Source organism: Solanum verrucosum, unplaced genomic scaffold (assembly GCF_900185275.1).
Source record: "Solanum verrucosum unplaced genomic scaffold, falcon-dt-bn FXZP01000165.1, whole genome shotgun sequence".
NCBI lineage: Eukaryota > Viridiplantae > Streptophyta > Magnoliopsida > Solanales > Solanaceae > Solanum > Solanum verrucosum.
In genome coordinates this window covers 3,242,002-3,269,995 of record NW_026020340.1, presented here as the reverse complement: position 1 = coordinate 3,269,995, position 27,994 = coordinate 3,242,002, and the positions used below count along the sequence as shown (strand labels likewise).

The 27,994-nt window shown below is 39.5% G+C and overlaps 1 pseudogene; it reads right to left on the bottom strand.

The window, feature by feature from the left end:
• Window positions 1–13,784: 13,784 nt before the first annotated feature.
• LOC125837005 (uncharacterized) overlaps window positions 13,785–27,994 on the bottom strand; it is a 54,415-nt pseudogene continuing 40,205 nt past the window's right edge.

The window sequence follows — 27,994 nt, the reverse complement described above, 5'->3', positions numbered from 1 at the left end:
TTTATACTCCAAACTAAAATATCCTTTTATCTTACTCCTATATATTTTGATTTTTGACTATAAAAAAATTGTCCTTTTCTAGTAAAATATTTTTTAATAATAAAAATATATTAATGTATTTTTAAATTTTTCTCGGAGAAAGTAATATAACCACTTTTCATTTTAAATAATGACAGTTTTTTCTCTTCATACTTTTTATATTAGGTATGAATTTTTTTTAAAAAAAACATTATATGACATACTTTTATTGCATAACTATTTAAATTTATTTTCTACATCAGTAATAATGGATTTATTTATTAAAAAATATATGATAAACGAAATTAAATCCAATTATATTTTGATATGTTAAATTACTTATTGTAACTTTTAGTCGGGACTGGTATAAATTTTTGAAAGGAAACAAAAGAATAAGGGGTCGTTTTGTTTGAATTCAAGTTATGATGGGATTAATTATGATGGGATGAATTATGATGAGATTAGTTATGATGTGATAAGTTATGATGAAATTATTTTTTATTGAGTGTTTAGTTTGTTGTATTCATAATAATAAATTTTAAGAACAATTTATTTGTTTACAAAAATGCCCTTCATGAATGTAAAAAGTGATGTAACAAAAGGGTTGAAAGAGATATTTTTGTCATTTACTTATTTTATCCCGGAATTACTATACCACTCAAGAGGAGGGATAACTTATCCCGATACTAATTATTAATCCCGGAATAAGTTATCCCAGACTTGCCAACCAAACAACAAATTAAGTGGTACTATAATTTAATCACAGGACTATTTGGTATAATCCTTCACACCAAACGACCCCTAAATATTTAGTTTAAAATAAAAATGTTTTTTCAAATTTTTGATAACTTTTATATGATACTTTTAAAATTATAAGATCAAAAAATATTTTTAATTTATTCTATATATTTTTAAATTATAATCACAAGATTTTAAAAAAAAAAAAAAAAAACTATACGCCGATAATGTAGTAAAGCTTTTCCAGAATCTCAAGTGGGTATGTGCCGATAAATTGAAGAAAATGTTTTAATAAAGAGAAAAGAAAAGGTTACTTTATATGATGGTACTATGCTGTTGCCCAATGCAAAAAGAGAAAGAAAAGAAGTGTAGAAAGAGCATATTAGAAAGTACTTTCTCTATTCGATACTCACTCCGTCCTACAATAATTGGTCACTATATTATTTTAAGATATATAACAATACTTATTCACTTTATAAAATCAATGAATAATTTTATATTTAGGTTCTAATTTACTTTTGTCATTAATTATAGGTATTTCCTATTACATTTTGCAATACATTATATTTATAACATTCAAAAGGTGATATAGTAAAATCACTCTTCTGCTTATAATTTCTTAAGAAGTGTGCAGAGTCAATATTGGACAAATATTATTTGACAAAGGAAGTATTAACTTAATTGTGAGGCAATGCAGATTTATTAAGAAACAATATTTAAGGACATAATTTACATCATATTTTTCAGTATTTTCCTTTGTGAAATCATAAATGTACCTTTATAAATAGTGTAATTTGTTTCCTAAAAATTATCAAATTTTATTAAAGGATGTGATAAATATAAAATAATTTCAAACATCTATTTTAAACTTTAAATAATTTAATTATTTTAAACAATAAAAAAATTTCAAAATTGAATTAATATGAAATAAAAGGAATATTGAATAAAAATTCTGTATGAGCTGCACAATGTGAGGATAAAAAAATTGCCCCTTTTTCTCTATCTTTAAAAGAAAAAGGAAATTCGTAGAATCTTTCTTGATGGACACATCAATTAATGAACCTTCTTTTATTTAATTAATTAATTAATTATGCTCCAACATACATACCGCTCACCAGGTCTTACTTTGTCAAATAAGAAATAATTACCTAATTAATAAAATAACCTATTCTTATTTTTCTTTTTAATTAATAATTAATAAAGCTCCTTTCTATGATGGTGTCTTCACATGTATTGCCCAAATGATTGTTCTTTTGTTTATTTTTTTTAAACACACAACCGGTGATTTTGACAATTTGATTTCACAATTTGTACCTTTTATTTTAGCTTCACTGATACTCTTTCTTTCTCCATTTTTTTCAGGGAAAATTACGTGGATAAACAAATATATATTAGTTAATTAGTTAATATAGTTACAAATTGTCTTAATTATAATTCACAATATACTTTTAGTTATAATTACGCTGCTCAATTTTTTAGTTTTGTATAATTCGGGATATGTATAATATAATTTGTATAACTTCTTTAATAATGAAATTTTGTATAACATAATTTATATACCTATTTAAAGTTTAGATGTTTATGTTTGTATAGATTCGTTATTTTGAGTTTATACAAAAATAGTTGAATTATACAAATATATCTGCGAATTATACAAATGAGACAGCTTAAACTATAGCTACAACTCGTAAATGTGCAAACTATAGCTATGGAGCATAATTAATTTTATTATAGTGGCTATTTGCAAAATTTTCCAAAAAATAAATGTCTAAGGTGTTTAATTTAACATTTAAAAAAATCAGTTGTTTAATTTAAGAAATTAAAAGATTTAATTTATTATCTCATATCGATTAAATTTTTTGGATATGTGTAACGTGTTACGCGTATATATATATATATATATATATATCATAATTTATTTTTGTTATTATAGAAATTGAAGTACAAACAAAAAGTTCCATTGCATACTTTTAATATTAGCTATTTAAGTGACCAAATATGATTAAATATGCTCTCCAAAAATAAAAAATAAAAACTGAACAATCACATTAAGGCCTCATTTGTTTTCTTTAAGATTTAGAGTTCTGCATCTGAACGCACATCTGAATATTAAAATATGCATTAAGATTTAGAGGTTTGAATTTGTATACGTATATGATATATTAAGATGTTGCATTAAGATCTAAATATTAAATAGTTAAGACTGTTTGTTTTCTCAACAACTGAAATGTATAAAAATTGTCTTTATTTAAAAAATAATAAACATAAAATGCAAATAAATACTAATGTAATACACTATCCTTTTGGAATGTCTAAATTAACCCATACCTTTGTGACAAGAAAAAGAGTGTTTAATAAATTAAAAATGATGTGGTATGACTTATTTAAATTCTTCAATGATTGTATGTTAAGTTTTGAAGTCACGCAAGTTGAAAAATAAAAGGTAGCGAAAGTTATGACAAGTTCCTTTGTAAAGTTTTCTCTAAAATTTGAGTCAAATGTCTCAGATATTTTCTCCCAATCTATAAAGACTTATGGGGCCCACAACCTATCAAATTGAAGGTCTATAAGTCTAGTTTCCAACACATCAAATTGTTTTTCCACATAACTTCAGAATAAAGAGATACTCACATTTTCGCGAGATGACACAAGCATGCATGTCAAGGGGGCCATGTCGGTGAGACGTTTACATAAGGTCATCTTCTTCATTTTCTCTGGAATGAATGTTCTTAAACAAGAAACCCATTAGAGTTAGATCAAAATAGTTATTAATTTTCTTAGACTAAGTCCTTGACGAAAGTTGTTCTACACATTGAGTTTGTCATCGAGATCTAACTTCTTCCATCGATTTTGCCATGTATCTCTGTTGGGGCAAAAATAGGAATTGAGGACACTAATTGTTGAACTAAATAGGCCTTAAATGAGTGTAAATCTATCACTCATCAAGGACAAGCAAGGTAGATTTTCACTCATTTGAGGTCTTTTTAGTTCAACAATTAGTGTCATCAATGCATATTTTGATGTTTTGCAACTATGAAGACTAAAGGACAAGGCAAGGATGAATACATGAAAAAAAAGGAAAAAACATTGAAAGGAGTACAAACTCTCAACTGGTAGTCGCCTAACCAAAATGTGGATCACCCAATTGGCCTTACCTCTCCCAAGTTGACAATGTGACAATTAAAAATATTCCAGGAAGGTCGGTGGACTAAAATTTAAACAACGATGCGCCGAAGTCGAATGGGCGAATTAAAATTCCAGTGTAGAAAGTGACAAACGCTTGAGTAAAAATGAAAGTTAAATGTGCGAACTATGTGGTAATCGGCGATCTGCCAAATGTAAAAGGCTGACTCAATCGAGTTCTCCAACTGATGTTCAAACACTTGAAGCCTTAAGCAAAAAAAAAAAAGGCGATCTAAAAGGCAATCGACGATCCGCCGAATTAGAAAAGTGAGCCCGACTAATGTTGCCGAACAAGTCGAACATGGAATTGTGGGCTAATTTTGGAAAAACTATAAATGATCCAAAGGAGAGAGAAAAATGTATCAATTTTTGGTTTGAGATTTTGTATAAGATTTTAGAGAGACTTCACATCTTTAGTCTTTTTACCCTTTGAGAAATATTCTTAGTTTTGGGGTTTTTCAAACACTCTTGTAATTGACATTTGAGGGTTCAAATCAAAGTGAGTCTTGAAGATTATTGCTTAATATCAACTCTCCAATGTCTGAAAACATAATTGGTATACTTTATTTTCCTTTTATGATGCTTGACTAAAACCCTAATTCTAGGAGTGTGTTTATGGGGTTGGGTGTTGATTTAATTTAGTGAGTCTTGTGTCCTGCTCTATTTTATTACTATTTATCCATGTATTTGAGTTATTTAGCATGAATTTAATTTATGGATTACAGTTGCAAACTTAATCCTAGTCTAGATCTTCGATTGATGCTCAAAAGATATTAATTGAAGTGGGAAAATAGCTTGATGCATGCAATTTAGGTTTGATTTCTCTAGTTTTCTCGAAAGAGAAATTGTGGTTCAATTTCTAGTTGGTAAATATGCTCGAAAGATATTTTAGTAAGGTATTGGGTTGATTTGTGATTCACACAGATGAGACCGAAAGGAGATTCTACGATATGATGCTTTGAGATCGAAAGAAGATTAGTGTCATGGAAGATTACCTATCTTATTCATGTTTATTTAGCACTATTGAGCAAGAACTTTTGCCCCTATTTAACATCAATACCAATCCCCACACCCCTAGATCATCTCTTACTTGTTTGAAACCCTGATTTTAGTTTAGTTTTGATAATTGATACCAAAACCCTTTTCATAAATTTTGTGGAATCATCCACCCACTTTATCTTATTTCTACAATGAATTGCTTTCATTCTTAATTTCCTAATTGAAATCTATGCACTATATTACTCCTTGTAGGATTTGACCCGAACTCTCTTGTTGGGTATTTTTATTGCTAACAACCGCTTACTCTTCTAATTATTTTTAAAGCGGTTTGAGCATTATCATTAATCTCATCCTTCAATTGCAAGTTCTTTGAAGGTGGGAAAAATATTTCCAACAATGCATCTCTTAGCTCTCTCCAAGTGGCGATTGAGTCATGTGAAAACTCATTCAGCCATTCTTATCTCTCCCCAAGTGGCGATTGAGTCATGTGAAAACTCATTCAGCCACTTTATTGCCTCCCCACTCAGAGACAAAGGGAACAATCTCAACCACATTGTTGTTTGGCTGACCCCAAGAATCTTAGAAGATTTACATGTGCCAACCAAGTTCATCAAATGTTGAATCACATCATCTCCAGATGTGTAACACCTCAGAACTTATCAAACCTGAAAAACAAAAATTTGGTGAACTACGACAGGGTTCACGGACCGTGAGAGGAACCACGATCCGTCGACCTGCTCGTGGCTCACACCCACCCAACAGTGGTGGATCACGGATCCCTTCACGGGTAGTGGAACACCACACGAGCCGTGGGAGGGCTCGTGGAGGAAGGGCAAAACCACCCAGGCTCAGGTATCAGACCATCTTGATGATGGGCCGTGTGAGGGTCCGTGAACCTGAGCCAGCAGACCACTAGCCCAAGTGAAGAACCACAGTGGCCTTCACAGTTCGTTGTCCTTCACATGGGGCATGGTAGGAATCGTGAAGGGATCCCTAGAAACTAGTAGACACTGACCAGAACCATGACCCACTTGATGGGCCGTGGTCCCTTTGACGGTCTGTTAGTGGCTTCGTGGAAGGCCCCCGTAAGCTTTTTAAGTTAGGATCATTTTGGTCTTTTCCCCTATGAGTTGGACATTTAAACTACGTCGTTTAACCCTTAAACTACATCGTTTTACTTAGTTTAAGCCTAGTAATTTAGTCAAAACTTACCCAGAATGATTATTCTCCAAAAATCATCAAACTTAGAGCAAAAAGGAGAAGAAAGAAGTGACAACCTCTCAAGAAGTAGCAAAATGTTTTCTCAATTCCAACCCCAAAATCAAAAGATTTCTCTGTGAATATTGTCACCAGGTATGTTGTATTTCACTAGTGGGTTCCTTTAATCCACTAGGTCCCTAGAACTCTGTCAGATTCTTGATTCTCTATATCTTGTTTAGACCTAGGGTTTCTAAAACCTTGGATAATTGTTGTGATTTAGCTGTTGTAGCATCCTAAATCGAAATAGCTTGTTTCTTAGAAAGTTTGCTTAGTTCTTTGCATGAAACTCAAAACCCTAGTTGTGTAGATTCTCTTAGTTCATGAATTACACTTTCTAGGTCAGTTAAACAGATAGACATGCTCCCGTTTTCGAATGTTACATTATCAGTTCTTAAATGTTACATTCTCAGATTTGCATGTCAGAACATTGAGCTATCCAGTATTTTAGTTATGTTGTGTCATATACATATTCAGTTGGGAGTAGGCTTAGCACCGAGTTGGACTAGGGTTTAGCGTACCCTTATAGTCCCAAAACTACGTGCCCCCGTATGATTATAAGTCCCCTTTGTTGGGCATCAGATTTAGTGATCACGTCCGTATGCCTTTATACCCATGGCAAGGTATATTGGGTCCTCTCGATGAGGCGTATAAATCGGACTCCGCATTTAGCTCACGTGGTTTTATGTCGGTTAATAGTAGCTCCCACAGTTTGACTGTAGTGCAATTGACCATGTTTTCAGTTTACACTTCAGTATTCAACATGTTTTGTTCATATTAGTACTTGGTCATTGCATTGAGTTAGCTTTTCAGTTATATGCAGTATTTACTTCCTTATTCAGATTATATCATTGTTCAATTATGTTTTGTTCAATTCACATGTATTTTGTTTAGCCTATATCGATATCCTGCATGCTCAGTATATTCCAAGTACTGACGTATACTCTGCGCTACATCCTTTCATGATGTAGGTTCAGGTACTCAGTATCCAAATCACGCATAGATCGGTTCCCAATCCATATTCATTAGCTTTAGTGGTGAGTCCTCAAACTTCGAGGACAATAAATATGTTTTTCACATTTAGTCTTTCACTTCAGTTTTTCAGTTTTTATAGAGTTAGCTGGGGGCATGTCCCAACAACTCTAGTTAGTAGAGGCTTTTTCAGACATAATATTAGATTCAACTTTAGCTTTTGAGTGAATGTTCACTATCACTAAACTTGTAGTACATTTTATATATTCAGATCAGTTTTGGGTATTCCCCACTTTCATTCATCTACTGTTTTAGCTTCCGGATAGTATATGTTTTTCTCATTATGTTACCGTATGCTTATGATATGCCAACTTCAAGGTTAGCTTGGGGTCACTCATGATCCTAAGTCCTGTGTGGTGTTAAGGGGGGTAGCCTCGGGGCGTGACAAACTTGGATTCAGAGCATTAGGTTCAAGAGTCCTAGGATGTCTGAAAACCACACTAAGTAGAGTCTCTTTCATGTGTGTGAAGCGCACCATATCTAATGAGATGGAGACTACGAAGTGTTTTAGGAAAAACTTTACTTTCTTGGTATTCTTATCGTGCGTGGGTATGGTATGATCTCCTTTCAAATTCGTCGTTATGCATTTTAGATCATGCCTCCTCGTAGAGCTTACACACGAAATTCTAATGCATGCAGTTCCTCAAGTCCCAGACTATGAGGTTACGAATGCAGAGTTTTGGAATGCGATCCAACTATTGGCTTAGAGTGTGGCCAATCAGAATAATCAGCAGGCCCCCAGTTCCTACTAGCACTAATGTTGGATCAACTGCAACTAGGGTTCGAGACTTTGTTCAGATGAATCCGCCAGAATTTCTAGGGTCAAAGGTTGGTGAGGACCCACAGAACTTTATTGATGAGGTTAAGAGAATCTTTGGAGTGATGCAAGTAACTGGTAATGATAGGGTGGAGTTGGCATCCTACCAGCTTAAGGATGTGGCTCACATTTGGTTCACTCAGTGGAAAAAAATAGGGTACGGATGCAACTCATGTGACTTGGGAGTGTTTTACTGAAGTTCTTCCCGAGAGAGTTGAGGGAGGCTAAAGCTCAGGAGTTTATGAATTTGAGACAAGGTACAATGTCAGTCCAAGAGTACAGACTAAAGTTCATTCACCTCTACAGGTATGGGCCACACATGGTTGTCGATCCAAGGGCACAAATGAGTAAGTTTTTGTTTGGGGTATCCGACTTGGTGAAGACAGAGTGCAGGTATGTTATGCTGTTAGAGGATATGAATATCTCTAGGCATATGACTCATGCTCAGCAAGTTGAGGGAGATAAGCTTAGGGAAATGGCTAAGGACAACAAGAAGTCTAAAACAGGGATTATGAATACTCTTAGCAGAAATCGGGTTGTGGAAATCGCTCACAATTTCAGCAGAGGTCTACAACCCCAGCACCTTCATCAGCTAGTGCTCTATCCCCCAGGTCTCGACAGGATTAGAAAGGTAGGACATCAAGCTCTAAGTCTCGAGGGAGTACTTCAGGTAACAGGACTTTCCCAACATGTCCAAAGTCTGGTAAGAACCATCCGGGTGAGTGTTTTGTAGGCAAGGAAGGGTGCTTTAGGTGTGGTCAGTCTGGCCATAGGTTGAAGGATTTCCCTTCTTCCAGGAAGGGGCAAGGAGGTATCAGTAATAGGGCTCAGTCTACCGCTCCAGCAGGACCAACAGGTCGCCCAACTCAGTAGGGTGCTTCATCTGGTATAGTTGGCGGTCACCACCAACACAGGTTGTATGCTCTCCAGGCTCACCAGGACCAGTAAGATTCTCTTGATATGATCACTAGTACGTTATGAGTCTTTCATTTAGATGTTTATGCATTGTTAGATCCAGACGCTACACTGTCTTTCTAACTCCCTATATAGCAGTAAACTTCGGTGTCAGTCTAGAAACTCCTTCAGAACCCTTGTTAGTTTCTACTCCAATTGATGACCCAGTTATAACTAGACGGGTATACAGAAATTGCCCTGTCACAATCTCTAAGAAAGTCATCTCAGCAGATCTTGTAGAGTTAGAAATGGTAGATTTTGATATCATTCTAGGCATGGATTGGTTACATTCCTGTGATGCCTCAGCCGATTGTAGAACTAGGATCGTTCGATTTTAGTTTCCAAACGAGCCAGTCTTAGAATAGAAGGGTAGTAGAATAGTGCCTATATGTTGATTTATCTCTTGCCTTAAGGCCAGAAAGATGATCTCTAAAGGGTATATCTATCATCTTGTTCGAGATAAGGATTCAAGCTCTAAAACCCCAACTCTTAAGTCAGTCCCTATAGTAAATGAGTTTCCAGAAGATGTTCTCGGACTTTCTCCAAAAAGGGAAATCGACTTCAGAATTGATCTCCTTCGAGATACCCAGCCTATTTCGATTCCTCTTTACAGAATGGCTCCAGATAAGCTTAACGAATTAAAAAAATAGCTGAAAGACCTTCTAGATAAAGGCTTCATCAGACCTAGTATCTCTCCATGGGGTGCGCCAGTGTTGTTCGTGAAAAAGAAAGATGGTTCCTTAGAATGTGCATTGACTATCGTCAATTGAACAAAGTCACCATCAAGAACTCATCCCCAAGATTGATGACCTATTTGACCAACTTAAGGGTTGTAGTTGCTTTTTGAAGATAGACCTCAGATCCGGCTATTATCAACTCAGAGTCAGAGATAGTGACATTCCGAAGACAACTTTCAGAACTCCGTATGATCATTATGAATTTATTTTAGATGGAGTTGAAGTTTCCTCCTTTTGAATTGTGCATCATTTTGATGTTTCATGCATGTTGGGCTACTAGTTTTGAGTCTTTAATTCCGTAAAGTGTCTAGATCGTCATTCGAGGATGAATATTCCCAAGAGGGAGATATTGTAACACTCCAGAAACTAGTAGGTTAAACTATAGCTTGACGTTAGGGTTAGAGCCTTGAAATGTACCTCCCCGTACCTTAAAATAAATGTTTTCATGTTAGAACTTCAAGGTTCAAATCCCAAGGACCAACCATGGGTCCTTGAGGAATGAACCAAGAATGTACTTGGGTAGTGACCCACGAGGGGCCACTCAAGCCCCTTAGGCCCCCTCACGCCTCGTGGGTGAAGGGCTGTAGATGGAACCTGTAGGATCTGGTCTCAGTCCTGACCCATGTTTTTCCAGCACGGGCCGTGGGTCCAACCACGGTCCGTCTGTGAGGGAGGTCGTGGGTGATGACTAGAAATCATTTTTGGGAGTTAGTGATACGCTCAAATTACACCTCTTTTCAGAAGCATAAGCGATCGTTATCAAGTAAAGAACCCAACTTGTAGGTTGGGATCGATCCCACGAGGAAAATGGTTTAGACTTTACTTTTAACCGACAATTATATTCGATTAGTCAAATTATTTCCAGAAACAAGTAATAAAAAGGGGGGTTGTGCTTGTGTAAAACAAATAGTAATACGAAATATTGTAATCAATAATTAAACTCAACTTTGGTTGTTATCAAGATAAAAGAAATAACTAGGGTATACGTGTTCCCCATAATCTCATAACGCAGTAATTCTAGTAATAGCAATCCTCTTCTAGTGTATTACATGCAAAGTGGTAAGTTAGGTATCTCTAAATCCTTGGTCCGGCATCTAGAGAATTTCACCCCGCACCTTGGTCCGGCTACGTGTGTATAATTTACTAACCCTTACCTTTACCTCATATTAGACATCATAATCGATGTTTGGCTTAGTTATTACTTCGCACCAATCGACACTAGCCTATTAGATAGTATCACACTAAATCTATGTTGATAATTCTTTTCTTGTTAATTACCTCCTTGGTCCGGCAAGTAGTAACAAGGCGAGTTCTAACGTTGGCCACCGTTAAAAAGACTTCTAAACGAAAGAATTATCAATGCATGCAAAATACTAGTCAAGAATTGCTTATTTACTATTCATACTTTGTTAATTGATCATGGTTCCCACAACCCTAGTTGTGGATTTAGTTACTCATATTAGCAAGAACACAATTCATAATTGTAGATGGAGAAATCATGAACTTACGTAAAGAGAATAGTAAACCCAGAAAATTAACTTGAATTGCAAAGCCAAAATCTTCAAAACGAACCTGGGAAATCAATAATTGCTAGGGTTGCAAATTAATCTCCAAAGTTACACAGTAAAAATAGAATAATAGTGTCTAACCCCAAAAACGAGGTTTACATGTCCTATTTATAGAAAACAAATCCTAAATAAAAAAAGAAACAAATTAAGGAAAGTTTTGTTCAGGTACGCGTCTTCGATCCACGAGACTGACTTACGGACCGTCGATTGATCTACGGTCCGTAAGTCCCTTCCGTCACTCGGGACTTAGAAAATATTTCGGCATCCAAAAATCAGCTTCTCTGAAGCAAACGACGGACCAGCAGCACGGACCGTAGATCGATCTACGGTCCGTCAATCCCTTCCGTAGCTCCATACTTAGAATCTTCAAAAATCAGGTACTGGAACCCTCACAGTCTCATCCTACGGATCAACAGTACGGTCCGTAGATCCATCTACGGACCGTAAATGGGCACCGTGGTTCCACACTTGGTCAGATTTCCCTGATTTGTCCTCAACACATTCCTGCTGGTCTACGGTCATCACCTACGGACCGTGAATGGAACTACGGTCCGTAGATGACCTCCGAGGATGCCTTTTTCTGCATTTCCTTCAGCTGTCTCTAAACTTCCGCGCCTGAACACCTTTCCTGCAAAACATGATAGAATACATAAAAACCAATATAAAAAGGCCCTAGACACACACAACTTGTAAGTGAAATGTATTAGAAATACCGTAAACTCACGGTATATCAACACCCTCAACTTAAATTCGTTGTATGTCCTCAAGCGACGCACTAGAACTCTAAACAACACTTGTATAGAAGCAAGCATTTCTAACTCAAGCAATCACATGGCTATCAACCTCCTCATTGTTCGGGTGCACATTCGTTCTTTTAGACTCGATAAGCCAACTCATGTGGATCCCATCATGACACAGACCAACCAACTAACACACAACAGACACCTTCTCACTGTCACCCAGATACCAACTTTCCAACAATGGAACTAGTGCCCTTACTTCAAACGAAATCCTCTTTTAGTAAAAAATTCAATTTCATTCATGGTACAAGGATTTATTCAACACTCACGCTCAGAAGTAATTTCAAATACAGTTTGTGCTTACTGCCATAAGCTTGCCCTTATTTTCACTGCTCAGACTTTTCAAACTAGACTCCAGGATCACTATAAGACTTTATTGGCTTGTAACGTAGGCTTAGGGTCAGGTGTGGTACATTTGGGTACTGTTTAGTGACTTTCTGCCCTCCTTGTCATTACACTAGGCTTTTAACCTCTTGTTGCCCTACTTTTGTCATGTTATTGCTTTACCGCTTTCCTTTGATTTTCTTCAATCACGGAAGTGACTTTAAACTTTGAAGCTCAATTCCTTTTAATTGCTCCTTTCTCTTTGAATAATTCACATCCTTTCCTTATGTTTCCCCCAAATTTATTTATTTTTTTGTTTTCATTTTTCACTCTTTTCATCCCCATTTTTCTTTCAGTTTCCTCTTGCATAAATACCCTCAACTTATGGATTTTCCGTTAGTTGAGGTTCACAATACCCGATGTCAAGTCAGGACCAAGATTGAAGTTACTTTTTACATTAGCCACCCTCAACTTAGGCTTTTGGCCTAAGTCAAAGTGCACATGTCCAAGGAGGGACCGGGGCCAACATAGTAGATTATGGGAAAGTGAGTTCGGGGTTTTAGAAAGAAATGATTTATTTTTAGGCTCAAAGTGGGATCAAAGGGAACAGTTATTTCATTTGGTTGAATCCTTCTAGGCACTTTATGAATTTTTTCAGAACAACGGCCTATGATCACTTCCTATCCTCTGGATTGAATTGTCTTAGCAGGACTAACCGGGCAAGTTCTAGTTTTGCACAAAACTGTTTGAACAATCAATGATTCTCACCCACTCTTGGCACTAGTTTTATTATCAGATTATCAGATTACCCAGTTCAAGTTTCAGGTTTAGTCATGCAATCAAGTCGATTGTTACTATGTCATGTTCAGAGCCAACACAATCAACAATTCGTAGTCTACTTCTAGCATACAACCCAGAATCTGACGGGTATCATTTTTCTAAGCCATCATGCTTCATTCTGTATCATGCTTCTATACACACACTCCTAAGACATGCCGGTTCAACAAAAAAATTAAATAGTCACTTGGGGGAAAAGAACACAGGCAAGAAAACCCCAAGAGAGGATTCATGAGTTTGGGTTACTCAGTCTTTACCCTATCACTCACAATCCATTTACCCCACCCCCAACAAAGATAGATGCGATTGTCCACAATGCATACATAAGCAGTAAAAGAAAATGGATTTGGGTGAAGCAAACCTGTGGCGCAAAGCGCCGGCGAATCATCAACACACAGGGGGGTCCGGTTTCCCGAAGCCCTCTGGAACATCAGTGGGGCACCCTCAGTAGTGCCCACCTCAACAATCCTAGCACTCTCAGTAGTGCTCGCTATCACTTGCTCCGCACCATCAGTGGTGCTCACAGCGCCCTCACAATAGGCTGAACCTCTGTAACTGGGGCAGAGCTTGATGCCCCTGCAGCTCTCTCACGCACCCTCTGCTGGCGCGACTCTTCATCTGCAATCGAGGCCCTTCTAGCGTCCTTCTCCTGCCGACGCTGTCTTTTCTGCGCTTTTTCTTCCTCTGTTCGATGAGAGCGGTGCCGCTTGCCCTTGGCATGTGTCGGTGCAGGCCCCTCCTCGGCGATGCCACTGAATAGGGCATCTAGCACTGTATCATCAGCCAGTGCAGTCGGCGCAGCCTGAGTCTCAACTGAAGGTGCAGCAAGAATGGCATCCACATCAGTCCGGAGGCTGGCTATGTCAGCCTGCAAAGCAGATAAGTCTGTGGCCGGAACTGATCGCTCAAGTACTCGCAACTCAAAGGCGTCAAGTCGCTTATTAACCGCCAGGACCTTACGGTCCATCATCCCTTCCATCCGGCGCTCCAATCTAGCCTCGGACTCGGCAATCGACTTTTGCATCCAAGGCTGGATGCGATGTAGTAGTGTGGCCATCTGCGCCTCTAACTTTTGTACTCTGGCCATAGGGACAACCGTCGCTCCTAACTGTGGTGTGGACCGGGAAGAACTAGGAGCCACACTCGCTGCCTGAGAAGAGGAGCCTGGGACAGTATCGGTGTGGTCTGGGATAATGGGGTCACCGCCCTGTGCCTGCCCCACAGCGTCTGCATGATCGGAGCTCAAGGGGGGTACCTCAATCTGGGGCTCTCTGCGAGGTGCTGCCACATTCGCGTCATCCCGAATAAGGCCGATGTCCAATGCCCCTGTAGGGTGGACTAGCCTGTCACAATGCCAGATCGGCACTCTAGAGTCCCTGCACAAGTGAAATATCAGACAGGGGAAAGGGTAAGTAGTTGAGGTCCTGAAAGCTCTTTCGTGGATCTCTGCCAGCAGCATTTTGGCAAAGTCGATCTCTACTCCCGCCACCAATGCAGCAACCATCACAGCTCTGTCCCAAGTGACCTGATTGTCGGCTTTTGTGGGTGACACGCGGTTGCGTACTAATAGCCAGAAGAATTTTGCTACGAAGTTCAATGTGGCCCTCCGGATGCCCAACCGTGGATAGCGACCCATTCTGCACGCTCGCCATCTGCAGCAATGTACCTGGCCAGCCATAGTATCACAGCCTCTCGCTGCTCAGTATTCCTCTGGAAAGTGCCACTCCGCACGATGTCCCAGCAGTAATCAAATTCCGACGTGTTAGGAGACCAAGAGTGGCCTGTGGTAGGACCATAGAGAAACCGGCTAATGGTGGCGGGTGATATATCTACTGGACACCCTGAACCAAGGTGGAAGTGAGCGGGGCCTGCGCTAGTGGCTTTGACCGCTTGGAAATGGACCCGCGGAGAGTGGCAGCATAGGAAGCATAGAACTCCCGGACAATCTCCTCGCTATACGTCCCTGGGTCTCGAGCCATCCAGTCACACTTGTGAAGTTTGAAAAGCCGGTGAATGTCTGGCATAGTATGCAAGCTCCCCTGTGAGGACTCTGCGCTCCTCTTGTATTAATCGGGCCATTTTCTGTTTGTCATTCACCATCTTTGCATCCCGATAGATCTGCCATTGACCCTCGACACACCACCTATTCAGCTCCCCTGCTACTGGAGCGGGTTCATCATTCCTTGGTGTAGGAATGGCCTCTGAACTAGTTGCCTCATCAGACGAGGCTGCTTGGTCATTCTCTCCAGACCCTGTGGACGATTTGGCGTTGGAACCTGTAGCATGGATCGACTCTGATTGTGATGAGTGGGAGCCTGATGCATGAGTGGACTCGGAGCCGGACATAGGACCCTCTGAACTGGAAGCAGCCCCAGTTGGTGACCCGATCAGTGTGTGCTCCTCATCAGACTGGGAGACAGTGACTACGTCGGGGATCACCTTCCAGGGGGTGCTCCTGGGTACTGCTCGAGAGGCCCTAGGGTTTAGAGGCACAATTGCGGGGTCATAGTCGCTTCTCGGTGTCCTCATCAATTAACCGGAAGCTAGGGGCAACCGATTTGGACTTGCCCCGTTTCGAGTAGGTGACCATCTTCTTGGGTGCCATCGTACCTGCAGGAACGTCATTAGTGCCAAAACTAACCATATGCAGCAAAAGAACTCATGTAGAGTTGGTAACGACCCAAACTATGTCCAAAAAAAATATTTGACAGATGCTACAGAAGTCATCAACGGAGGAGATCTACGGTCCGTAGACTGATCTACAGTCCGTGGATCTCTTCCGTGGATCAGGGTGCCTGGAATATAGGTCGCAGATGAAAACCACGGAAGTGCAGAACGGTCCGTAGATGGATCTACGGACCGTAGTCCACATCCGTGATTTTACACTTGGTGAAAATTTGCAGGTGCATCAAATGACGAACCACATCTACGGTCCGTAGACGGGGTATCGTGGAAGCAATCAGTGCTAGGTATCATACATTTTTGGCATTTGGTTTCAACATTAACACAACCTAGTTATGCATATATACCATTGAAACATGCTAGTTCATCATTCTTAAGATTCCTACCGATTATTATACCCAACAATTTAGACTATATGTGGAACCCTAAGTCGAAACTAGCATATAGTATTTATGAATACATAAAGTTCACATCACAATTAAAGCTACACAATCACTATCTATCATTCCAAGGGCATTGTACTACTCAATTTATCATGCAATATCATCTAACAATTACCCAAGGTTAAGACCCACTCCCGACTTTCTATATTCAAACTATGAATTAAATTCCAAGTGAAGAGAAAGTCTATTACCTTACAAGCAACAAGGAGTGGGGTGATTGCGTGATGGTACTATGATTTAGCACGACCAAGGATTCACCTTTTCGTCACTGACCAAACACCGGACTCTTTTTATCAGATTTGGAGTGGGTTGATTATGGTATGACAAGGGTTTAGGGAATATATGGAAGGGAGGATATTTGTGGTGGTTATAGGAGTGAGTTGGGGAGTTTAAAGAGTGGGAGAAACGGTTGTGGGAGTAATGGAGGGAAGGGGAATGATTTGAAACAATGGGTGTTTTAAGTAATGGGGGTCCGGGTCGGGTCAGTCAACAGTAAGGTGTGGACTCACGAGACCCCGTCTACGGTCCGTGAGTCGATCTACGGTCCGTAGATCAGGACCGTAGATCCAATTATACTAAGACAATGTTAGGGACTTACCTGGGATCTACGGATACCATTGACGGTCCGTGGATCAAACGACGGACCGTCGATGGGGTCCGTAGACCTCTGCACCAGACCATTTTCTGCAGATTTCTTGCATTGTACCTGCACATGAAGCAACCAATCGGCTATTTTTTTTTACATTTTCTGGACACTTTTTAGACACAGACCCTATATTACTTCTAGCCAACACTAAGAACTAAAAATACTGAAACCCCTACCTACATTGATACAAAAATGCAAGTAATCGAAGAAAGCTAACTACATAATGTAAAACAGAACCCTATTGTTGGCTAGATTTTACATCTTGGGTTGCCTCCCAAGCAGGCTTGATTTAACGTCGCGGCACGACGCAGGTATCTTGATTATTCAAACTTCATCAAGATTGCAGGCCTCAATCACTTCTTGCACAGTTTCAGCATTTCCCAATAGATCTTTATCCTTTCCCGTTCACCACAAACCTTGTTCCATCCTTATTTTCAAGCTCGACCGCTCCATGCGAGAGCACTTTTGTGAGCAAAAATGGCCCAGTCCACTTGGACTTGAGTTTGCCTGGAAACAAGCGCAACCTAGAGTTGAATAGCAGCACACGATCGCCAACCACAAATTCTCGCTTTTCAATTCTTTGATCATGATACCTCTTCATCTTCTCTTTGTATAAGGCTGAACTTTCATACGCTTTTAGGCAAAACTCATCAAGCACGTTCAAGTCGTTCATCCTTTGATTAGATGCAGTGCCCCAATCCAAATTTAACTTCTTCATTGCCCACATTGCTTTGTGTTCTAACTCTACTGGTAAATGACAAGATTCCCATATACAAGTTGGTAAGGCGACATACCTATGGGGGTCTTGTATGCAGTGCGATATGCCCATAGAGCATCATCAAGCTTCCTTGACCAATCAGTTCGATTGGCGTTCACAGTCTTCGCCAATATCTGCTTTATTTCTCTGTTGGACACCTCAACTTGACCGCTAGTCTGTGGATGATAAGGAGTGGCTACATTGTGACGGACACCATATTTCTCAAGTAGTGTTTTGAACAACTTGTTACAAAAGTGAGAGCCTCCATCGCTAATAATAGCCCTTGGTGTACCAAATCTGGAGAAGATATTCTTTTTCAAGAATGCGGTGACACTTTTACCTTCGTTGTTGGGGAGTGCTACAGCTTCTACCCACTTCGATACATAATCAACCGCGACCAGAATATACTTCATCCCATATGAACTCACAAATGGCCCCATGAAATCAATGCCCCATACATCAAACAATTCGATCACCAATATGGGATTCATAGGGAGCTCTTGTCTCTTTGAAATTCCTCCATCTCTTTGGCACCGATCACAAGACTTGGCGAAATCATGAGCATCTTGGTGGATGGTAGGCCAGTAGTACCCACACTGCAAAATCTTATGTGCAGTCCGAATTCCACTATGATGCCCACCAACGGGTGATGAATGACATGCTTCAAGTACACTCACATTTCAACCTCAGACACACAGCGACGAATAATCCCATCAGCACAACTACGATACAAATAAGGTTCATCCCAAAAGAATTTCTTCACATCATGCATAAATTTCTTTCTTTGGTGAAAAGACAAATCGGGTGGCACAATGTCGCTTGCCAAATAATTAGCAAAGTCTGCGAACCAAGGAATCAAATCATTAGAAGCAGCCAATACCTGTTCATCTGGAAACGCATCATTAATTTCAGCCCTATCTCCAAGCTTTAGCATGGCCTCTTCCTCTAATCTGGACAAGTGGTCGGCAACTTGATTTTCGGTTCCCTTTCTATCTTTTACCACAAAATCAAACTCTTGCAGCAACAATACCCATCTGATCAATCGTGGTTTTGCATCCTTTTTCGCCATCAAATATCTCAATGCAGAATGGTCAGTATGCACGATGACCTTAGTACCAAGCAAGTAGGAACGAAATTTTTCGAATGCAAAAACCACTGCAAGAAGTTCTTGTTCGGTCACTGTATAATTCTTCTGGGCCACATTCAGAGCTTTGCTAGCATAGTAAATAGGATGAAGAATTTTCTCACGCCTTTGACCCAATACCACACCAAGCGCCACTCCACTCGCATCACACATTACCTCAAACGGTTGTTCCCAATCTGGTGAAATAATGATAGGTGTGTAACCAACTTTTCCTTCAACTCTCCAAATGCTCTAAGACAAGCATCATCAAAGCAGAACTTATTCTCCTTCTCGAGCAGTTTGCACAAGGGATGTGCAATTTTTGAGAAATCTTTGATAAATCTCCTATAGAAACCTGCATGCCCAAGAAAACTTCTAACACCTTTTACAGAGATAGGTGGTGGAAGCTTTTCTATTACCTCGACTTTAGCTCTATCAACCTCAATACCTTTTTCTGAAATTCGATGACCCAACACTATACCTTCTTTTACCATGAAATGACATTTCTCCCAATTCAGCACCAAGTTGCAGTCTTCACATCTTTTGAGCACCTCGGCCAGATGTTTTAGACAGTGATCAAACGAATCACCTACCACTGAAAAATCATCCATGAACACCTCAATAGTGTCCTCCACCATATCAGAAAATATAGACATCATACATCTCTGGAAGGTCGCTGGAGCATTGCACAATCCGAATGGCATTCGTTTGAACGCAAAAGTCCCATATGGGCAAGTGAAGGTGGTCTTCTCTTGGTCTTCTGGAGCTATAGAAATTTGATTGTAGCCGAATACCCATCAAGAAAACAATACCAACCCTTGCCTGCAAGTCTATCTAACATCTGATCCATGAATGGCATAGGGAAGTGGTCTTTCTCAGTCCATGCATTCAACTTCCGGTAATCCATGCAAACTCTCCATCCAGTGACAGGCCTCATTGGAACAAGCTCATTTCTTTCATTTGGAACCACAGTCATACCACCTTTTTTAGGTACACATTGCACAGGACACACCCAATTACTATCTGAGATGGGATAAATAACTCCCGCATCCAGCCACTTGATGATCTCCTTTTTGACTACCTCTTGCATAGGTGGATTTAATCTTCTCTGGTGCTCAACACTGGGTTTATGATCTGGTATGAGTTGGATTTTGTGAGAACAGATACCGGGGGGAATCCCAATAATATCTGCAATAGTCCACCCAATCGCTCGCTTGAACTTCTTTAATACAGTCACCAAACACTCTACTTGCCTTGCATTCAAATCTGCTGCAATGATGACCGGCAAAGTATTCTCTTCGCCTAAATATACATACCTCAAGTGTGGTGGTAGAGCTTTAAGCTCCAATTTCGGTGCCTCCACAATTGATGGTCTTGTGGGTGGGGACTCGCGATTCTTCATGTCTAGCTCATACTTCTTTGGTTTGGAGCGGTATTCACACTTATCAAGTGCGGCTACCAACTCATCATATTCTTCAATACCATCACTACCAAAATTCATCATGACTGCTGCTAGTGCCTCAACACCTAATCGCTCTTCAATTTGCACTTCTGACCCACTCTCCACTCTGTAAGTTATAGCAGATACTGTTTGTAGCTCACCATTCTGCTTCATGGATCTACAGATATTGAAAGTTGCTTCTTCATTGTTCAGTCTGAACTTCATCTGTCCCTTTTCCATATCAACCAACGCACGCCCTGTGGCAAGAAATGGTCTCCCAAGGATGATGGGAACCTCAAAATCAACCTCACAGTCAAGGATCACAAAATCCGCCGGAAAGATGAAAGACTCTACTTTCACTAGCACATCATGGAGCACACCTATGGGCCTCTTCACAGTCCGATCAGCCATCAGTAACCGCATTGCAGTGGGCTTTGGATCCCCTAGACCCAACTTCTTGTAAATAGATAAAGGCATGAGGTTGATGCTAGCACCAAGATCACACAATGCCTTAGCAAAGTGTAATAACCCTATAGTACATGGGATCGTGAAAGCACCAGGGTCTTCCTTCTTCTGCACCAGAGATCTTGTAGCAATAGCACTACAATGCTGTAATCTATCATCATCTTCAAAACTCACAGACCTTTTCTTTGTCACCATATCTTTCATGAATTTTGCATATCCAGGCATTTGCTCCAAGGCTTCTATCAAAGGGACATTGATAGAAAGCTGCTTCAACATAGTGATAAATCTGCGATATTTCCCATCTTCAGTCTTCTTCACTAACCTTTGAGGAAAAGGTGGTGGAGGTCTAGGTATGGGAACCACTTTCTGAGGTACCTCCACTTCTTGTTCTGTCACAACCTCTGACTCCTCTCTAACTTTCACCACATCATCTTCTTTTCTATTCTCAACTTCTACCATAGACGGCATAGGTGGATCTACGGTTTGCTTGCCTCCTCGAGTGGTAATTGCCATACAATGCCCATCATTCTTCGGATTCTGGATGGTGTTGCTAGGAAGAGTGCCAGGTTGACGCGGGTTCACTGTAGTAGACAACTGCGTCATCTGCTGCTCTAGATGCTTTATTGACACTGCATGGGCATCAACCTTTTGACCAATACCAGATAAGTCGTTTCTCATCTCCTTCACATTCTCATCAGTGGCATCAAACCTTCTCATCATCTTCTGCAGCATATCTTCAATACGCGTCATATTACCTCCAACTTCCCTAGCACCAGATTCCCGATTTTGAGGGGGAACATAGGGTCCAACCCGATCGTTTCTGTTGCCATAGTTGTTCCTGTTGTAGTTGTTGTCGCGATTGAAGTTCCCATCTCGGACATAGTGACCCTCTCGGTTGTAATTTCCATAGTTCCGACCTTGGTTCCCTTGACCTTGGCGCCAATTTTCCGTGTTGGATCCTTGGGCGTTTGGTCGGAAACCCCCCGTCTGATCATTCACCGCATAAGTGTCCTCTTCATAGTAACACTCCTCAACTGGTGGTGGAGTTCTAGTTAAGTAATTTACAGCATTTACCTTTTCTGCTCCTCCACTCACATGCTTCAATACCAACCCCAACTCTGTCCTCATCTGAGCCATCTCCTCACGAATATCATCTGCAGAGTTAACAGTAGCATTATGAACAGCAAATGTGTTTCTCCCAGTATCTGACCTTCTAGTGCTCCACGCTTTATTATTGCGAGAGATCCTCTCCAATTTTTCAGCAATCTGTGCGTATGTACAATCACCATATGAACCTCCAGCAATAGTGTCAAGTACTGCTTTATTGTTATCATCCTGTCCTCGATAGAAATATTCCTTCAGTGACTCATCATCAATACGGTGATTTGGGACACTTCTTACGAAAGCAGTGAATCTGTCCCACGAGCTACTCACAGACTCTCCAGGTAATGCCACAAAATTGTTGACCCGATCTTTGTGATTGAGCTTCTTAGATACTGGATAGTACTTTGCTTTAAATACCTCTGCTAGTTGGTCCCATGTGAAAATTGAGTTATAAGGAAGCTCAGTGAACCATACTGCAGCATCGCCTGTCAGTGACAGAGGGAACACTCGTAACCCAATGACGTTCATATCCAAGTCTGGTCTGCCTACACAACTTTTGCAAACCACCCTGAGCTTGGCTAAGTGAGCATGTGGATCCTCCGATGGCGATCCTGAAAATAAGCCTCTTGCTGTAAGCATCTGCATCAAACTACTAGTCACCACAAATGTGTGCCCTGGAGGTAGAGGAGGTAGGACGATGGGTCCATCGGAATCTGCTATGTCGACGTTGCCCCGATAGTTGTCATGGTGTTGCGGGCCTGGTGGACCATGCACTCTCAGTGCATCTCCCAATTGATTTTCAGCTAGACCCCGGTTTTCTCCACCAACTACTCTTGGCTGCTGTAACTCAACTGCTTCATCTAGATTTCCTCCGATAGGATGAACTGGAAGTCCTTGATTGTTCATTCTTCGCAAAGTTCTGTTCAACTCTGGATCGTACGGAGTAAGTGGTTCTCCTTGGCTCCGTGTACTTGGCATACACTAGAGTCTGAACCTGAGAGAGACAAAAACAAAGAAAAAAATAAAATTAGGAAATATTTGACTAACGTTCAATATTGTAGTTAAAACTAAATCTAAAAGCCAAAATTCCCCGGCAGCGGCGCCAAAATTTGATACGCTCAAATTACACCTCCTTTCAGAAGCATAAGCGATCGTTATCAAGTAAAGAACCCAACTTGTAGGTTGGGATCGATCCCACGAGGAAAATGGTTTAGACTTTACTTTTAACCAACAATTATATTCATTAGTCAAATTATTTCCAGAAACAGGTAATAAAAAGGGGGGTTGTGCTTGTGTAAACAAATAGTAAGACTTAATATTGTAATCAATAATTAATTCAACTTTGGTTGTTATCAAGATAAGAGAAATAACTAGGGTACACGTGTTCCCCATAATCTCATAACGCAGTAATCCTAGTAATAGCAATCCTTTTCTAGTGTATTACATGCAAAGTGATAAGTTAGGTATCTCTAAATCCTTGGTCCGGCATCTAGAGAATTTCACCCCGCACCTTGGTCCGGCTACGTGTGTATAATTTACTAACCCTTACCTTTACCTCATATTAGACATCATAATCGATGTTTGGCTTAGTTATTACTTCGCACCAATCGACACTAGCCTATTAGATAGTATCACACTAAATCTATGTTGATAATTCTTTTCTTGTTAATTACCTCCTTGGTCCGGCAAGTAGTAACAAGGCGAGTTCTAACGTTGGCCACCGTTAAAAAGACTTCTAAACGAAAGAATTATCAATGCATGCAAAATACTAGTCAAGAATTGCTTATTTACTATTCATACTTTGTTAATCGATCATGGTTCCCACAACCCTAGTTGTGGATTTAGTTACTCATATTAGCAAGAACACAATTCATAATTGTAGATGGAGAAATCATGAACTTACGTAAAGAGAATAATAAACCCAGAGAATTAACTTGAATTGCAAAGCCAAAATCTTCAAAACGAACTTGGGAAATCAATAATTGCTAGGGTTGCAAATTAATCTCCAAAGTTACAAAGCAAAAATAGAATAATAGTGTCTAACCCCCAAAAACGAGGTTTACATGTCCTATTTATAGAAAACAAATCCTAAATAAAAAAGGAAACAAATTAAGGAAAGTTTTGTTCAGGTACGCGTCTTCGATCCACGAGACTGACTTACGGACCGTCGATTGATCTACGGTCCGTAAGTCCCTTCCGTCACTCGGGACTTAGAAAATATTTCGGCATCCAAAAATCAGCTTCTCTGAAGCAAACGACGGACCAGCAGCACGGACCGTAGATCGACCTACGGTCCGTCAATCCCTTCCGTAGCTCCATACTTAGCATCTTCAAAAATCAGGTACTGGAACCCTCGCAGTCTCATCTACGGATCAACAGTACGGTCCGTAGATCATCTACGGACCGTCAATGGGCACCGTGGTTCCACACTTGGTCAGATTTCCCTGATTTGTCCTCAACACATTCCTGCTGATCTACGGTCATCACCTACGGACCGTGAATGGACCTACGGTCCGTAGATGACCTCCGTGGATGCCTTTTTCTGCATTTCCTTCAGCTGTCTCTAAACTTCCGCGCCTGAACACCTTTCCTGCAAAACATGATAGAATACATAAAAACCAATATAAAAAGGCCCTAGACACACACAACTTGTAAGTGAAATGTATTAGAAATACCGTAAACTCACGGTATATCAGTTAGTTAAGGGATTTTGGGTTTTCCATTTTTATTTAATAAAAAGTGATGTTGTTTTACACTAAACTAACTATATAATGATCTAAGACCCCCAAATCAAGTCATCTTCCTCATAATTCCAAAATCCCAAATCAAAACCAACTTTTCCCCCAAATCTCTCTCTCTAGAACTCCAAAGAAGAATAAGAAGAAATGTGAAGCTAGGTTTTAAGGAGCACGTTTTCCACTCAATTTCATTGGAATTCAAAGCTAAGGTATGGCAATCCTTCATCCATGGAGCCCCTCCAAAACCCCCAATTTCAAAGCAAGAAATCCCAAAAGTTAGGGTTTGACTTCAATCTCATGGATTCCTTTCAAATTCATTTTTTATGAATGAATTATGTTCTATTATGGATAAATTGATGAATTTATATGGTTTTATGTTGAATTTTCCAAGAATCCATGAATCCCCCTATTTTCCCAAATTGGATCTCAAAGTGTGGGTATTGATTGATGCAAGTAGAATATTATAGAATTGTGAATGTAGTTAATTGATTAATTGAATCATGTTATTATCCATGTCTAATGTAGTAATTCTAGATGTGTTGATTGAATGTGATCTATGGTCCTTGAAGGGAAAAGTATAAGAATTATGCATGAGTATGAGGTTTATGTATATGCTTTTAGAAAACTTTGAGAGTAAAGTGAATATGATTATGATCTAGTTGTTGTGTTGTTGGATGATTATACTCATGTACACACTTATGTATGAATATTCTATGATGTGAAATATTTCCTCACAATATAATGATTCTAGGGTTGAAAGACTATTCACACCTATTAAATCTATGAGCTATAGTATGAATTATTTTGGATTGAGTGTCAAGATATTCTTCCATGAATATGCACTTAAGTTAAGACTTAATATGTAATCTATGGGAATTAATGCTTAGCACTGAGTGGATATGAATATGAGATGGAAGCTTATACGATAGTTGAGTCCGGCTTCCCAATAAAAGCTTTTACACTAGTAGAGTCCGGGTTTCTAGTAGGAATCTCCCTATCCCATAACTATGTGCCCACATAGGTCTTTAGCTAGTGGATCCACCTAAGCTAAGAGTATGGTTCTACCTTAGGCAAGTAGGACAACCCCTTTCCGGTGTGGGGTAGACACCGAATTCCATGGTAAGCTCACATGGTCTATGTCGGTTAAGGATAATCTCCCTTTATGATAGTATGAACAAGAATATGAAATATGAACTATAGTTACTCAAGAAGCTTTACTTAGTGCGGGTGGGATTATGGGATCTTATTCATGCATTGCACAAGTATGCTTTGAGGGTATTTATGGCATGTTCCCATTATGTTATGGTGATCTATATGTTGATTATGCTTATCACTTATGCTTTTCCATTATCTTCAAAATGGTGCTTTAAACTAGTAAATGACATGCATTCAACCAAAATGTCCCTTTTAGCATGTTTTCATGATTTTGTGCATGACTATCATACTTAGTGCATTTTTGTACTAACCCATATTTTCCTACATTTTCCCAAGTGTAGGGTCCGGTTCTCAAGGTGGTCCCCATTGTGGCTAGATCTTGGATTTACTCACTTCTCCTTGCTCGTGGTGAGTCCTCATAATTCGAGGATGGGATACTATCATTGTAGTTTTATTCTTGTACTTTCACTTTCAGATTATGTTGTTTTGGGTTGTGACCCTATTTTGACTCAAGTATTGTAATAGATCGCTAATTTAGACAAGTCTAGACTTCTACTTTTCTTTATAAAGATTTTTGGACTTAAATGCATTTTTACTCTTATTGTTCTAATGCTTTATGTTATGATATTCTAAGTGGCTTACATGGTGCCTTTTGGGGTTCTATGTGCCTTGTTACGTCTAGGGGGTACCCTTGGGTTGTGACATTCTCTCCTTGGCTGATGTCTTGACCAACACAATGAGAAAACGATCAAAAGACATTGTTGTAACTTAAATACGCACAATTATTCCCAGTTATAACATCATATGTGCCATTAAATACTGACACATCAATGTCTAAGAGGGCTACGGTTTTCCTATAGGTCTATATTGATTCCTAAGAGGTGTGCTTCCTATGGGAATATATTGTAACCTAAGAGGGCTAGGGGAATTCCATGGGGCTAGGGGACTACCGACATGGGTATATAGACTCAATTGTAACCTTCAAGGATTATAGAGGCCTGGGTTGATGGACTTGTTTATTGTTTGTATTTGATGAGCTTATGAGGGCTTAGTCAAGTTGTTGTTTGATTATTTTTGGTATTCTTAGATTCAGCAGTAGGTCAGTACGCTTATCTTACTCTTGAAATCCTTACTTGATTACTTTCATTATTATGATACCTGCTCAGTCAATTTATTGCCTTTCATACTTAATAAATTTTTTCATATGAACACCCTATTGCTTAGGGGTGATGCATTCATGACCATAAGTAGTGAAAGATGCCTAAATATACCTCCTTAGTAACACAATTGACTTTTATCCGGCTGGCTAGCCCTTTTTTGGAACTGCTAGAGTTTTGAGGTTTCTTGGATTTTGCTATATTTAGTTTTTCGTAGATTGGGCCCTCTTCTGACCAAGATCTACTACTCTTAGAGGCTTGCGGACTACTCTGTTGGGTTTTATAGTCATGTTATTTCATATTTCGGCCTTGATTTTTTGTTGGTAGAAGTTTGTTAGTTGTTTGATGTATTGTTTTGATGTATACCTATTTTTATCTTCTATATTGAGATCATGGCGGCTTTGACGGACCATATAAAATTTATGTTTCCTAGATATCATGGTGGCCTCGATGACCAAAACATGACTTGTATATTAGCTGGCTATTTCTTTATGTAGTATTAAGATTAGTATTCTCCCTTATACAATAGTTAAAGGGGCCTTGCCAGCCAAGAACTCAGTTTTAAGCTGAGATCTACTTGTTCGATTTCTTAACTATGTGTGGATACTATGCCCTACTAGAAAATGGTTCAATAGGGTCGGCTCAGGCCTAAGTGTTAGCATTAGGTGTCAATTGTGTCCCTTGAGTTTGGCACGTGACAAACTTGGTATCTGAGCAACATCTTATCCTAGGGGGTATGTAAGCCATGTCTAGTAGAGTCTTATTTATAAATGTGGTGCAGTTGTGCATCACATTCTATAAGCAGGAAGCTACATGGCATTTTAAAATGGTTACACTTATTTTTTGCTCAAATCGTGCTATAGATTTGTGTCTTAATGATTTAGTTTTTGGTTTTATAATTGATGTTTGTATTAATAGAGAGATGGCTAACACCAGACAGACCACAACTAGACATAGGCTAGATAAAGTTGCAAGTGAGGGTACTGAAAAGGTACCACCGATAGAGATAGCCCTTCTTG